The sequence below is a fragment of the Thamnophis sirtalis genome, unplaced genomic scaffold (assembly GCF_051295495.1).
Source record: "Thamnophis sirtalis isolate CommonGarterSnake01/CBP01778 unplaced genomic scaffold, rThaSir2_p1.2 scaffold_3, whole genome shotgun sequence".
Lineage (NCBI taxonomy): Eukaryota > Metazoa > Chordata > Lepidosauria > Squamata > Natricidae > Thamnophis > Thamnophis sirtalis.
This window is the reverse complement of record NW_028261383.1, coordinates 93,592,893-93,610,168: the sequence shown is the minus strand read 5'-3', so window position 1 is coordinate 93,610,168 and position 17,276 is coordinate 93,592,893.

The window sequence follows — 17,276 nt, the reverse complement described above, 5'->3', positions numbered from 1 at the left end:
ATCTTGGGTGTAGCAATAACTGAACTTTAAAATGTTTGTAAGTATTAGGTAACTTGTAGCTTGATATCAGAACTGTAGGGAAAATATATTACCAGATTCAAATGACCGGGGCTTCCTGGGAGGAGCTTACTGGTGGGGGCAGCAAAAAATCAGCTGCCTCCGAATTCCTGGCTACGTACCTGTTTAGAGGATCTTCCATCTGACGTCTTATCAGGTTTTCTTATCCTTCAGGCAAGAGGGAAAGAAGAAACTGTTTTGCTGGCAAATGCTCTTCGATTTTTGCAGCTTTTGTGCTTGCAAGGAAAGGGGGGCTAGCCCAAGGCAGAACGGCTGTCCGTGCTGGGAACTTCAAACTGCCTTGTGCAGGACAAAGTAGGTCTCTCCCACTCTGCTCTAAGTTTTGTTTGATTTAATCTTATCACGAGCTGAATCCGTTTACTGCGAGGACAATAATTGCTTATCAACATTTTAGCTTCTTTTCTTTTTCTCCTCCGAAAAATTATTTACTCAGAGGCTTTTAAAATGGCGCCGAGCAGGCTGGTTTCTCCGGTAATAACGAACACTTTTTGCTAATTCTCACAAGACTTCAAAAGAATTCAAAACAAAAGAGATTGCTTATCAGATGTTTTGGTTTCACAATAGAAGAATTTTACTCCTTCTTTAACCTTGCTTATTTGGAAGTTAAATGGTGATGAATCTGTTGAACGGTCTTGTTACAATGTTTACTCACTGAAAGTTTTGCCAAGCCTTAAACTTCAAAATAAAAGCCTCTTTACTTAAAGCTGCATATTTAGGCAATAGAGTTTTATTAACTGCAGGCAGACAAATTTTGAAATGGCCTCAAAACCAAATATTAACTTGAAGTCGTCACCCTCTACTTCCAGGGGCACATCCTCAGTGCCTGGCACAAAGCTGCAGTCTCCGCTTCCTACGCCCCCTGCTGGGGATGTGTTAACGAAAGAATTTTTTCTGAGTAATCTAAGTGAGGCTCTCAATGCACAGACAATTAAGATGGAAGATAAGTTTAGAGATAATAGAGAGGTGGTAAAGCAGGAGAGAAAAGAGGAAATGAAAGAAATGAAAGAAGAGATTAAAAGTGAAATAAATGGACTTAAACAGGAGCTGTATGAGAAATTTGATGCTAAGATTGATAAAATTAGAGACGACATGCTGAGTCTTGTAACTGTATTAACAGAACATATTTCTGGAGTGGAAGATACTCTAGAGGTTCTTAATGATGCCAATGCTAACTTGACATTGAAAACAGAGGTGGTGGAACAAAAAGTGGAAAATGCTGAAAAAGAAATTATTATGATACAGTACCGACAAATGGAGTTCGCATTAAGAGTAAGGGGGCTGCGTGAGGAGAAACAGGAGAACCTGAAACAGATCCTATCGGAAGCTTTTGACCGCCTGATGGGAAGACCAGGGACCAACCAAGGCTGGCAAATTGACAAAGCTTACCGCGTTAACTCCTGGCTGGCAAAGCAGAAGCAGCTTCCTCGCGACATCGTTATATATTTTACTACAAGAGAGTTTAGAAATATGGTACTGCAAGCATCTTATAATACTAAGCTTCAAATTGGCGGTCAAGACCTGGCTGTTTTGAAAGAGATACCACCTCCAATGTTAAGAGCCAGGAGAGACTACGCTTTTTTGGTCGAAGAACTCAGAAATCGTCAGATACAGTATAGATGGGATGCACCATTTGGCATCATATTTACATTTGATAAGCAAAGATACCGCCTCAACTCTGTATGGAAAGCCCGAGATTTTTATTATAACATATTGAAGGCCGGACACCCTGCACCATCTGGATCTAGAGAAAGACCACAAGAAGGACAGGATAGACAGCAAACTACACAACCACCAGACAAGATGGAGCATCTCTCTTCTCTAGAAGTGCAAGGTGCTATGGAACCAAGACCTAGCCGCATGACTACTAGACGTATGGAGAAACAAGCTAAAAAGCAACAGCATCAACAATCATCGGCCATCGATCAAGGATCTACAACAACAAATCTGGAAGCAATGGGAGGAGCTAGACCTAAGGTTAAACAGGCCGTGCAGGAAGCTCTAAAAATGCTTCAACCAACCAAAGATGACAACTAAGATTTTAACATGGAATGTCAACGGACTGAACTCTCCACAGAAGAGGAAGAAAATATTTCATTATCTCAAACAGTTTAAGAACGATGTAATTTGTTTGCAAGAAACTCATATCAAATCAACTGATCAAAAATATTTGATCAACTCAAAACTTGGTCAACATTTTGTAGCTTCTGCTATGGAAAAGAAGAATGGTATAGTTGTATACTTAAGAAAAGACATGAAAGCTGAATTAATAGAAGCAGATCCCTTCGGAAGATATATTGCTTTAGACTTAATCTTAGAAGGGAAAAAGACATTACTTTTGGGAATTTATGCTCCCAATCAACAGCAAGATAGATTCTATAGAAATCTTCATGCTAAATTAGTACAATGGGACTATAGTTCCTGTATACTATTGGGTGACTGGAATGGAGTGATAGACACTAAGAAAGATAAGAAGATTTCCCGCCTAAATACCAAGATGCGAGCAAAGTTACCCAAATCTTTCTTTGACATTATGGATGATTTTGAATTGAGAGATATTTGGCGAGAAAGAAATGCAGAGGAATGTGACTTTACTTTCTTCTCGGACAGGCATCAATCCCTCTCAAGGATTGATTTTATTCTAACCACTAATGATTTGCTTTCTAGGGTCAAGAAAACAAAGATTGCAGCTAGGATCCTTTCGGACCATAACCCAGTTTGGATGGAGTTGGGAAGGGTAGCGCAGGCAAGAAGGTCTTGGAGATTGAATGAAAACTTATTTAGATATGAAAAGTATATTAATGATTGTAAAAAATTACTATCTGAATATTTTGTTTTGAATATGAATAAGGGTACATCTATGGAATTTGTATGGGACACAAGCAAAGCGTATATGAGAGGAGTTTTGATGAATATAAATAAAACACATAGAAATAAGCAAGGGTTAAAACGTACAGAACTGGAAGAGGAAATTAAGAGAAAAGAGCTGGAGTTAACAATGAACCCAGACGATACAAAGGTTAAGGAAGCTATTAACATATTAAAATCTCAATTTGACATGTTGATCTCTGACCAGGTGGCTACTAATCTATTATATGCAAAACACAATACTTTTTGTAATGCAAACAAACCTGGCAGATGGTTAGCTTATCAGATTAGGAAAAAAAGGAAAACTCGAAATATATCTAAACTGATTTATAGAGGGAAGGAGGTGTTTCAACAGGAAGAGATTCAAAAGGCTTTCTGGGAATTTTTTACAGAACTGTATAAAGGGGATAAAATTAATGGTTTAGACATAGACAAATATTTAGACAAAGAGAAAATACCTTCAGTTAGAGAAGAACACAGGCAAAAATTGAATCAACCAATAACCTCGGGGGAAATCCTGCAGGTAATTAAGCAATTAAAGTCAGGGAAAGCACCAGGTACAGATGGCTTGACAGCGGTTTACTATAAAAACTTACAGTTAGAAATGGTAGAACCTCTTAGAGAATTATTTAATATGATTCAAACGGAAGGTAAAGTCCCTCCATCTTGGAAGACAGCGTTTATATCTTTGATACCCAAAGAAGATCAGGATACTACTCAACCCAAAAATTATAGACCTATTTCATTACTGAATGTAGATTATAAAATTTTTACTAAAATATTAGCAAATAGGTTAATGTTGGTCACTCAACAATTGATACATACGGATCAAACAGGTTTTATACAAGGGAGACAGATGAAAAGTAATGTTAGATTAATTATTAATGCATTAGAATATTTGGGAAAGAACAACCAGATCCCTGCTGCGTTTATATTTTTGGATGCTGAGAAGGCCTTTGATCGAGTTAACTGGCAATTTCTGTTGATGATACTGCAAAAAATGCAGATAGGAGATAATTTTTTACAGTCAATTAAAGCAATATACCAACAGCAAACAGCACAAATCATAGTCAATGGAAGTCTAACAGACTCTTTTCAAATTGGAAAAGGTACAAGACAGGGCTGTCCTTTGTCCCCATTATTGTTTATTATAACTTTGGAAGTATTGTTGAATAAAATACGGGGCTTGGATGGTCTAAAAGGGATCAAGATTAGGCAGCAAGAATATAGAGTCCGCGCTTTTGTGGATGATTTGGTTATAATATTGGAACAACCGCAGGAATCCAGTATGGTTTTAATGAATATGATTAATCAATATGGTCAAGTGTCGGGCTTTAAAATAAACTTAGGAAAAACCAAAATATTAGCTATAAATATGAATATTAAACAAAAGGAAGAATTAGGAGTGATGCTAGGATGTGAGGTAGTTAAAAAAGTCAAATATCTTGGAGTTAACATTTTAACTTCAAATGGGAAATTATATAAGCATAATTATGAACCACTTTGGCATAGCATACAGACAGAGATGAAAAAATGGGAGAAATTGCACCTATCTTTGCTGGGTAGGATAGCGGCAGTGAAAATGAACATTCTACCAAAATTTTTATTTCTCTTCCAAATGTTACCTATACTAAAAAAAGATGCGAACCTTGTAGAATGGCAGAAGGGTATTAACAAATTTGTGTGGGCAGGAAAGAAGCCGAGGGTAAAGATGAAAATAATGCAAGATGCACGTGAGAGAGGAGGATTGAAACTACCTAATTTAAAACTATATTATGATGCAGTGGCATTATCTGTAATTAGTGATTGGATTCACTTAACCAATGATAGAATATTGAACATTGAGGGACACGATCTGCTATTTGGTTGGCATGCTTACCTGTTATTCAACAAAAAATTGGATAAGAACTTTAAAAGTCATATTTTAAGAAATGCTTTACTGCGGGTCTGGAAGAAATACCAATATAAATTAAATGACAAGATACCCATGTGGGCAATTCCTAGACACGCAATTGAAAATATGAATACAGCACAAAAACAGGACAGAATTACTTACAGACAGCTTCTTACCTCGGAAAGGGGGGTATTACAATTAAAATCTTTAGAGGTATTAAAAGAGGAGAAGGTAGTTCAAACATGGTTCCAGTATGGGCAATTACAGGCTAGGTGGAAAATAGATCAAAAAATTGGTTTTATTCAAGTTGAGGATAATCTGTTTAAACAAATAAGAGATCAAAGCTTAATGCATATAAAGAGGATATATAATGTATTAATACAGATGGATTCGGAAACAGAATTAGTTAAAGATTGTATGATAAAATGGGCTCAAAATATTGAGGAACCAATAATGTTGGATACATGGGAAAGAATCTGGGTAAGAAATGTGAAATTTACACAAGCTCAAAATCTGAGAGAAAAATTTTACAAGATGTTCTATAGATGGCATTTAGATCCTAAAAAGTTGGCTTCTATGTATCCGAATGTACTGCCTAAATGTTGGAGGTGTGGTTCTCTCGATGCTACATATTATCATATATGGTGGACCTGCCAAAAGGTTAAGGCATTTTGGATAAAAATATGGTGGGTCATGCAAAATGTTTTTAAAAGAAGGATAAAGTTTAGTCCTCAGTTATTTTTACTAGGTATATGTACTGACTTTACAGTGGTAGAGACCAATTTGACTTTGCATCTGATAACTGCAGCAAGACTGTTGGTGGCGCAATATTGGAAGAAGGAAGACTTGCCTACAATCCAAGAATGGACATTGAAAGTAACAAACTTAGCTGAAATGGCTAAAATATCGGCATATCTCAAAGATCATTCAAATGAGAGATATAAACGAGACTGGAAAAAATGGATTGACTATATACAAAATAAATACGGGACTAAGAAATTCCAGTTAGCCTATGCTTAAGATCAGAAATGATTTAAACTGTTAAAAGTTAGTTCAGTAAGAAGAAGCTAAGGTCAATCCAGAATGTCATTAATTTCTTTATTTCTTTTTTCTCAATAGATTTTAGACTGTGTTAGTTAAAAATCCATACCGGGTACGGGTTCTGGGAAGTCGGGGGGGGGGAAGGAGGAGGGGGGTGGGGGGGTGGAGGGAGGGAGGGAGGGGTACACACAACAAAAAAAATTGTACTTCAATGTTTTAATGATTGACAAATGACATATTTGTGTTTTTTTAAAGAAAAATAAAAAGTTCTGTTCAAATGACCAGCATTAAAGAAAAATAAGCAGTAAAGTAATATTCTTCTAGCAACACATAAAACTCACTTTTCAGTTAAGATTATAATACATTTGCCTGGGCATTACATTCCACTCCCTCCTCAGTTTCATTACTAAGAAATTACGAGTGTTACACTCTTGCTTTTAAAAACATAGAGAAATGTGAGTGGTGGTGGTAGTGTCATACATTCTTATAAGCAGATTTAGACAGGAATTTCATGAAGAGATTCTAAACTTCATAGTTGGAAAAACTATGATCAAGACTTGAAATGGTTCTGCTTTTATTTAATAATGTTTGGTGATTCCACAAGCTAGAGCAGCTCAACCCAGCTGGTGCTCTTGCTAGGCAGGCTATAATTTGTATGATTCAGCCTGATTGAGGACATAAAATACATTTCTGCAGTCAGGGTAGAAATCTTTATTTTTGCCATGAGAACATCCTGGATATAAAAGTAATCTTCTTGGGACAAAGAAGAAAGGCCAGAAGCATAATCAGTTTCTTTATTTACAATGACTGCTAGTAGTTGGGAGATGAATTATACACAGTTACAAGTGGAAAAATTATGGATGAAGGCAACCGGTATGAGCATTGAGGTGTAAACACCATCCCTATAAGAAAAGGTGGACTCCTTTGCTTCGAGGAAGGTGATCTGGGAGAGCCGTGACGGGGTGCTCACAATAGCATGGAAAATATGGACAGCAGTTTATGTTCTCCAACTCTTGCCACATGCCAGGACCAGACATTTTCAATGTATGGAAACTAGAAAGAGATTTATAACCCAATTGTAGAAAGTTTTCTTTCAAAAGCTGCATAAACAACCTGTGCAGTTTATAGTAGTTTCACAAGACATGGTTGATGTCCACTCATCTTGACAGCTTTAAAGATGGGTTGTTTAAATTCATCATGGATGACTATTAGTCTTTATGACTCAATGTTAAATCTATACTGTCGAGAATGATGGGTGCAATGGCAGAAGGTTTGATTTTCATCCTGGAGATTATGTCAAAGTGCTGTCTAATCACCGTGTGAGACAAAATCCTGGAGTAACATGGGTGTCAATTTAATGTTCTTATGTTATATACTTGAAGCAATAAATGTACATTTTGGAAAACTGTAAGTGAAATGCATGTCTTAACATGTTCTTTGTGTCATTCCTAGCCTAGTTCCAGACCTATGCAGGCAATGTGGCAATAAAAAGCTACCTTTCTGTTTTAGGAACAGAATAAGCAAAGGTTTCTCTAAAGGATTAGAATGCTAATCCCATTATCATACCAGGTCATGGAGTAAATTTACCAAAGAATCATCTTCTGAAATAAATTACTCTCTCTTAATATTATTTGGAGTGTACAAGGGATGCCTTTGTAAGTTTCTTTTCAATTTCACTCTTGGAGAGAGACAGATACAGGGGGAATAGCAAGAGAGAGAAGGATGTGGTGGAATTTCACAGATTGTTAGTGACTGCAAAGGAAATCTCTGGAGGCCTTACAAAATATATACCTCACCTACTGAGCCGAGGTGGCGCAGTGGTTAGAGTGCAGTACTGCAGCCACTTCAGCTGACTGTTAGCTGCAGTTTGGCGGTTCAAATCTCACCGGCTCAAGCTTGACTCAGCCTTCCATCCTTCCGAGGTGGGTGAAATGATGACCCAGACTGTGGGGGTGATATGCTGACTCTGTAAACCGCTTAGAGAGGGCTGAAAGCCCTATGAAGTGGTATATAAGTCTAACTGCTACTGCTATTGCTATTGCTATTGGATTTTTCTTATTCTGAGAACTAGAGAAACCAGAGCAAAATCGGAAGTGTTTTGTGTGTCTGGGTGTATGTTTTAATACTACAGCTGTCCTTCTACATTAGTTCTCAATTTACAACAGTTTGTTTAGAGACCATTTGAAATTACAACATCCCTGAAAAAGTGACATATCATTTTTCATACTTACGAGTGTTGCATCATCATCATGATCATCTGATCAAAATTCAGATGCTTGGCAACTGACTCATATTTATTATGCGTCATGGGATCACCTTTTATGACCTTCTGTCAAGCAAAGTCAATGGGGAAGCCAGATTCACTTAACAATCATTTTATTAACTTAACAACTGCAGTGATTCACTTAACCACTGTGGCAAAAAAGGTTGTAAAATGGGGCAATACTCACTTAACAATTGTCTCTCTGAGCAACAGAAAATTTGGGCTTAATTGTAATCATGAGTTGAGGACTACCTGTGGACTTTTTCTTACTTTCTAGGTCTTGGAAACTCTGGAATTTGGGTCCAAAAGGTATTATAGCAACATACTCAACATATTTGAACAAAGATTTCAAGAGTGCCAGGTTTACCCCTTCCCTAAGGAGGGAAGGGAGGTGGGGATTTAGGGGGAGGGGGGAGGGGGGAAATACAATATGTGTTAAATTCCATGATTGCATTTGTATACTGTGGCTTTTTAATGTTAGTGCAAAAACAGAACAAACCGAATATACTGGAAGGTAATAGAAATATACCGAAGGAAAGAGTCGAGTGAAAGAAGAAGGAGGGTGGAGAGGGTGAGAGAGAGGAGGAGGAGAAGGGAGGGAGGGAATGGATTAGAGGGAGTGATAGGGTTAGGGTTAGAAAGAAGGGGAGGGGAAGTAGGCGTAGAGGGGTGTGTGAGAAGGAAGAATGAAAGTTGGAGGGGGTTGAAAGAGGGTGTATGGTGGGCCAAGGTGGTATATTGGGTTTGTATTGTAGGGGGCATTTTCTATATAAGTGAGGGCCGTGTTTATTATTCAATGTTATATGCCCTGATTAAGCACAGTAAATATGTGATTGTATAGAATGAAAAACATATATATATATATATATATATATATATATATATATATATATATATATATATATATATATATATATATATATATATATATATATATATATATATATATATATAAAAGAGTGCCAGGTTTACAAAATTAGAGGGCTTTCTTACAGCTCTTCTGTAAAGTTAGTCCCTTGACTAAAATAGAAAGAGACCTATGGTACTCCCACCGTTGTGACATATGCGTCCATGTAATCCACAGATACAGCAGAACTGTGATGTTTATCTTATCTTGGGTTTTGTAACATATTGTAGGACTATAATACGCATTACAGCATGCGCCTCAACATGAGATATAACTACAGAAATGACTTTTGTTCTGAGAACAGAATAAGCAAGGTGGGGAGAGCTTCTCAAAAGGATTAGAGTGCTAATCCCATTATCAAGCAAGAATGTGGAAAACAGAACAGAACGGAACAGAACAGAATAATCTTTGAAGCATCTTACCTAATATTACTTTGAACACATAAGGAATGCCTTTGTAAATTTCTTTCCTGTTTCACTCTTGCAGAGGGAGATGGAAGGATGGTGAAAGGGGCAAAGGTGTGGGTAGAATCTCACAGGCTGTTAATGACTGCAAAAGAAAGCTCTGGTAGCCTTACAAAATATACATCACTGGGATTTTTTCCTTCCCCTCCAAATTACAGAAACATTAAATTTATCTGCAATGTTCTTTGAGGCCCCAGAGTCTGTAAGGGAGAGCAGGAAAGATCTATATGCAGACTTTGGGCACTTTTCTTATTAAGTTCACTTCCAGGCTTTGAAAGCCAAACAGAGAAAACAGTTTTAGGGTCACAAGGAAGCCAACTTTATTGCTGCTTTGATTTATAAACATGGCATATAAATAGGTGTGCAACTGAAGAACCTACACTTGGTTCTTAGATCCATGTTTGGAGGTCACGCTCCACCATAGGATATGAACAAAGAATCGGTTTACGGCAGAATTTTAGTTAAATTAACTTAAATTAAAATGTAAAATGTGTTACACTAAGAACAGTCAATGTGGTTGTTCCCGAAAAAATATTTATTATTAATAATAATAAATACAACAATTTGAATAAATTTGATTCAGGATGAAGGCCCCTTCAATGAACATAAAAAAAATAATGTTGGTGACATTAAAAATTATAATTTGGCAGCAACTTTTGCACTGTGTGTGGAAGTTCTACATTAAACAATTTATCTACTATTCGTCCCTCTGTACTTCTCACTTACTCTCTACTTCTCACTTACTGTATGCCATAAGAGTTCAGAGGTGTTGCCACGGACCCCCAGATGGAACATCAAATGCACTGTTACAGATTGGCAGGAACATTGCAAAGTCCTCCACTTGGATATCTCATTAAATTATGTCACAAGCTGTGCAGACTTTGAATGGATTCCTAGTTCTATTCAGTTCAACTGCCTGATCCACTATGGCAGGGGCCGGCAAACTTAAACACTCAAGGAACCATTTGGACCCATTTCCCACAGAAAAGAAAACACCGGGAGCCACAAGGTGCTAACCGGAAGCCCCCTGTTCAATTCTGGAGCTGACTGGAAGTTCAGTTCCCCACCAGAGAGTCTCTTTCTAGCACAGCATACTTTTTCCTCTACCTGTCATAACCGAAAGCCCTATCAATTGCGGAGACAACTGGAAAACCCTCCCCTTGCTATAGAGTCTTCTCCTGGCGCACTGTGCTTCTCTCCCCCCGCCACCGGAAGCTCCTCTCAAAATTGTGGCGCCAACCAATGACGGAGACACAACAGAGGGAGGAAAGAGCCACATGCGGCTCCAGAGCTGCAGTTTGCTGAGCCTTGCACTATGGCATATGTCATATTTATGACGTATGATCTATCCTAGATCTTTCTTATTATTATCTGGATATCCAAGTTTATTAAATTTATTTATTTATTAAATTTGTTTGCCACCCACCTCACCATGAAGTTATATTATGATACTAGGAAACTAGGTTTTCTAATCAACAGATTACTAAAACTACCGTCCAATGTGCTAAATACTATATTAGACAATTTATACAGAGTTGTCAAAGAAAATGTTAAAATAATGCCTAAGGAAAGTCTTTAAAACATAATTTCTTTGTTTAGCATAACTTATAAAAAATGATAATCTGTTTTGTAAAAATTGTTTGAAGTTCTTAAATTTATCCCTTGGAGGTTTTTAGAATTCCTTTAAGCTCCTAATCACCACAAATCAAGGCCACTCAGGAGTTGAAATAGTTGTGGAACAACATTTGGGAGATTATGCCTTTTTATCTGAATTACAGGCATATCAAATGGACTGTGCATAATTGAGATGCAAACATATCATCTTCCAAAATATGTTTATGACAAATTTTACCAACTGGGACTTAAACAATAGTACAAGTTATTTTATTTTATTTTTTAATGTAATGTAATTCTGATGATAGTGGTAAAATGTAATACAAATTAAATTCAAGAGAAGAGAGGGGAAAGAAAGAAATAATAAAAGCTGCAAGGTAAAAGAATAAGGAGAGAAGAAAGAAAGAATACTATGAATAAAGAGAAAAGAGGTATATAAATAAAGAAGAGGCATATACAGCCTTCAGTACAACAAGCCTCAGTGGGAAGAAGAGAAAACAGCAAGGATAATCTCGGACAGTAAAATGGAGATTGGCAGGGGACCGCAATGGGCAAGATAGGGAGGAGATAGACAGGGGAGGGGAATTGAAGCTGTTCTGTGGTCAGAAGTGCAGGGCAGTTATCAAGTGCCCAAATTTTAATCTCATGACTGAGGGGCTGCTGTGGCTCTAACCTTGGACCCCAGATATAAGTCTCATTGTTCAGTGCCATTGTAACTTCAAACAGTTGCTGAAAGAATGGTCATGAATTGAGGATTGTAGCCCATTCAAATATTTGCATAGGGTTTAATTTATTTTCATTTCTTCTTTGCAGCATTGCAAAAAGGCTTTAATAAGTCTCTTTTTAAAATCCAGTAGAAAAAAATTGTCCAGGTTACTCTCTTGAATTGTTATCTGTATTTCTATTTTGAATTTTAAAACATCAGCCAATTTTTTTTGTAAAACCAATGAAAATATCCTTTCCCCACTCATTTTCTTGGCCTGTCATCTGTAAATATTATTTTTGAGCCCATCTCTATATTATCAGATAAATTTGGTTCTATATCTGTCATTTCTTCATAGTCTATTCATAAAAGCAGATATCATTACTGGCGTTGTTGAATTGTGGCTACAAATTTCTGACCACATTCTTCAAACATATTTATCAGTATTTTCATTGTTATAATGTTTTGCATTTAATATTTCTCTATCAGGGCACAAAGAGAAAATATCTGCTATAAATTCCACATAGGCATTGGGAAGGAAATCCAGCCAGTAGATGCTCAGCTCCCTTCAGTTGCCCCAACTGCACCCTGAATAAGGGGATTAAAGGGTTGTAAAAAGAAAAATAAGTTTTGCATTTAATAGACTTGCATTTTTCTCTCTAGATGGAATATTTATGTTTTAGATAAAGTTCCATTTTTAAATCATGAAATTCTTTATGTCGGTCATGTTTCATTTATCCCAACCCTCATTTAACACAAAAGTAGTTCCTGATACTTTTCCAGGAATTCCAAACAATATTTACATTTTTGAGATCCTCTGTAAACTGGTTGTCTACCTTTTAGAAGATTTTTTTTAAAAAAAGGATAATAACAGAAGATAACAGAATTTGGGACCCTGTAAGATAGCTGATGTTGTTCATTAATGCTTTATAAAAACCAGTATAGATTCCCCTTGGCTAGTCTTTCTTTGGATTGTCACTTTGCAGGTTTTACTGATTTAAAGCTTAGTTTATTTAACCTACAACTTTTCTCTCTACACTGCACTGAGTTAAATTAGGAATCTCAAGTAATTCTCTTGATCCATGGATTTTTAGAGGTCACCAGAGAAATACATTTGATATATAATATTCTAGTGAGGTAGCAGCATACAAAAGAATACATTAAATACTTAAAAAAAAAAGATTCAGCTATAACCCATTTAGTTTCTGCTTGACATGAAAACATTGTGTGGGCTACCGCTTCCTTCATGCTTTTTTTTTTTTTTTGCAAACGGCGGAGTGGGATAAACGGGTGCTATAGAAACATAATTATTAATATTGCCTGGTGGAAACTAACCTTGTAAATGTGTGCTTATAAATAACCCTTTCTAGTAATGCTGCATTTAGCAAGGAATCTGGCTCATATGAAGTGGAGAAAGACATGGCCAGATGCTCTGCATTAACATGAGGATAATATTTGGTATGAACTAGAACTATTAAGCAAGATATATGAAGCTGAGAAGGATGAAAGAGCCAAATCTGGTCTTAAAACAAATCTGAAGCTTAGCGTTATAATAATGATCTCATTTTTTTACTTTGGCCTTTTTTGTAATGAGCTTTATAAACCAGTTAATGATATTTATGGGTTGTGTGGCCTCATTGCAGAACTTTCATATCATTAGACAGGCCAGAGGTCTAATTTGAATGTTGTCTACTCTTTAGAAAAGACATTCACAAAGTGTTGCTTTCACTCTTATCACACTTCCTGTTCACTTTTTGATACACTTCTAAGCATTTTATCCCACTCTTCTCTTATCATATTTTGCTCCAATTTCATTGAAGTCAAACTTAGATTTATTTCTCCTCCAGAATTGTTTCCATCAACATCCCTTTATTGTATCAAAGGAAGAGATGCGATAACTAAAACCATTCCATCAATTTGGCTAGGAGTATCTTCCAATTGGCTCTTCTCTCTAGAAGTGCCATCTACTGAAATCATCCTGTCTAGCCACTGTAATATTTGTTGTGCTTTTTTAAAAAAAGAGTCTTGGATTCGCAAGGCAAATGTCAGGGGAAAACACGGTTTAAATTCTTGTTGTATAGCTGTTATAGCCAGAAAACATTACAGTTTTCCATTTTGTATATTTTTTCCGCTGCTTTCCAAGCTGCCCCCTTTTTTTCTTTCTATGTAGCAGCATACCCTACATTTATCCCTGGGTTATATTGAAACAAACAATGATGAAAGCAACTTTTCAAATATTAGGAAATAGTACAATTCCAAAGACAAACATACAAACCTACACAGAAGATTATACCTATTATCTCATAAGTACGCTGTGATGTGAGAAAGGTCTTCTAATAAGCCTGTCACTTTCTAATTGGCATCCCATAAATGAAATTCATCTCAAGAATTCTGTTTTCTTCTGTCTGGGCTCAAGGATTCCATATCCTGAAATGCGGGAATCACTACTTCAGAAATTTGAAATATTATCTCACTACATTCCAGCTGGGATGGAAGGTTTCTAAGAGAATTGATGTTTCAAAGAAAAACATCATTATCTTTAGAGTTAACCTGTTCAAAGGAAGTTATAGAAACATTCCAGAGAATAACACAGTGAACATTCTTGTATGCTGACTGAAACTTATCATCAGATAGATTGTTAGTGGCCTACCCTGTATCCAGTGGAGTTTATTTTTTAACACTAGGTTCTAAATCTAAACCCTGATATTTATGAAGCAAAATGTGTCTGGTTAGTGCATAAATGGGAGCTATAATAGGTCATCCCATGTAGGCTGCCTTCTATGATGGAAGAAAGGGAAATGTGAATGGCAAAATAAAGACAGAAGTTATACTTCTACCCTTTCTCCCCCCCCCCCCTGCCAAGATGTTTTTGACGGTTGGCTGTTTTGTAAAGGTGGAGAATGAAGAGTCCAAAGTACTCCTGTTCTTGTCAGTAGTTTGTCTCCAAGGTCAATAAAGATTAAAATTTGCTTTACTACAAGTAAAAGAATGTAGAAATAATCTTGCTGAAGAAATGGATGAGCTGTTAAGGGAGAGAAAATGGCAATATAGTCCCAGGGAAAGCAGGATGCATAAGAAATAATCTCAAGATAACCCCACCTTGATTTTATTAGGTATGAGATGGAACAGAGAGAAATTATGTTATTCAAAATTCTATTACTACATGTAGCAGTACAGTACAACTCCTATAATCCATAGAGTATCTGTTTTTTGATTTGACCTACATTGATGGTCTCACACCATGAGAACAAGGGATACTAAAAACTTCAGTTAATCCCCACACCTATTTGCTGTTTCTCCACAAAATGGAGGGGCTAGCAATTTATACAAAATGTTGATGGAAGCAAAGTGTGAGAAGTAAATTCTGACAACCGAATTTTCAAGTAGAGTTTCAGCTTAGGATGGTCAAATGCTTAGTGACTACTAGCTAATGCAAAAGTAATTAATTTAAGTAGTAACTGATCACATTTTATCAGGAGATCATTTGAATTATGGAAATATTTGAGAAAGAGAAGAAGGTGTAAGGCACAGCCAGCAATATCAGAATGGAAAGATTATGTCTTGATCTACAACAGCTGATAAAATCATCAAATGGATTGTCATAATAAAGCGTGGCTTTTGAAGAGGCCATGGAAATTTCATTTTTTATAGCTTGTATAGTTTTACAAGGGGATTCTATAGGATAAAAACTAGAATTATTTTTTTGTAGATTTCTGTGGTTAAGTCATGTTTATCTAAAAAATTCTGAAGGCATTCAATATCTGGTGTACTCAAGAACATGTGCCATTAATTTCTCACCCTGTTTCTTTGTACTTTTTGTGAATCCTTTGTACATTTAGAGAGAGAGATGGAGGGAGGGAGGGAGGGAGGGAGGGAGAAAAGAATAAGATCAGATAAAAAACAGAAATACTGTGTGATTGCTACACAAATGCCAGTTCTATACTGGATGATTGCCACCAAGAAGGTAAGTGTGATTGCTTTTTAAAAGCACTCTTAAAGTGCTGACTCCAAAATTTTGAATTTTACCTGGAACGGTCATGGTGAAATTTAGACTGAAAATATATACCACCATCCTCAAACGGTATGAACAAAATTGATCCTCTTTCTGTAGTTTGCATGGAATATAGACATAGCATGAATGCCTTTAATTTTCCAGATGTATCCCTGGCAAAAGGCTGGGGAACTCATTGCCGGAGCGATATTCTTAATAGCTTTGTCACTGAGGGGGAAAAAAACCCAGGCTATTCCATCTCAGAGTTACAGAGATGGAAATCTGTGCTCTGAACATCTTTGACATCTGATTCTAAGGTATCAAAATAAAATCTCATTGGCCAATAGAATACTTTGAAATTTCATTTCATTTTTTTTTAAAAAGAATAATCTCAAAAGTATGCATACAAAAATACACACACCAGATAGGTTATTTGGATTATGAAGTTAAGCATTTGGTTTTTTAAAAATCCAATTCACTGCTTTTGCATTAGTATGGTTTGCTGTCATTCATGTACACTGCTTAGAGTGCTGTGTAATTGACACAACATTCACACACACATACACGCACACACCTTTATCAGTAAAAATGTAACACAAAATAGTTTGTTGTGAAAGCGACTGCCTGGAAGGCTCCTGGACTGAGGTTGAAAGGCGAAAGGGAAGGAGTGTGCTCCCTCTCATATTTGTGTAGACCAGGTGATCTGAAAGAAGAAACACACACACACACATGCACACACATTCTAATTAACCTTCTTTGTGGTAATGTAGATCAGATTCAATTTCACAAGCTGAGGGAGAACTAAGGATGCTGTGGCCTCTAGATGGCAACTTTCTTATTGCTCCCAATAAGAAAGTACAGGAAGTACTGGACAGATTAAAAAATTATTTAGAATAAGCACAATAAATTTGATTTTCACAGCTATAGAGCAACAAATATAGGGCTCCTACAAGGACATTCCTGTAATAATAATGTAGTTACAATAATGTAACTTCAGAATAAATAGAGCCGAGGTGGCGCAGTGGTTAGGGTGCAGTACTGCAGGCCACTTCAGCTGACTGTTATCTGCAGTTCAGCGGTTCTAATCTCACCGGCTCAAGGTTGACTCAGCCTTCCATCCTTCCGAGGTGGGTGAAATGAGGACCCAGACTGTGGGGGCGATATGCTGACTCTGTAAACCGCTTAGAGAGGGCTGAAAGCCCTATGAAGCGGTATATAAGTCTAACTGCTATTGCTATTGCTATTGCTAAATAATGGAGAAGCTAAGCCTTTCTAAAACCAAATCATGTATTATTGCTTTCTTGAAATTTCTAATTGGGAACTGAGCCAGAATGAAAGGCTGATCATAGTGTAATTTTAAACTGTACAACTTTTGCTTATGTGATCTACCAACTTTTGATTTTGAAAGATATATTCTTATCACCATAAATATGTTTGACTAAACTAATGTATCTGC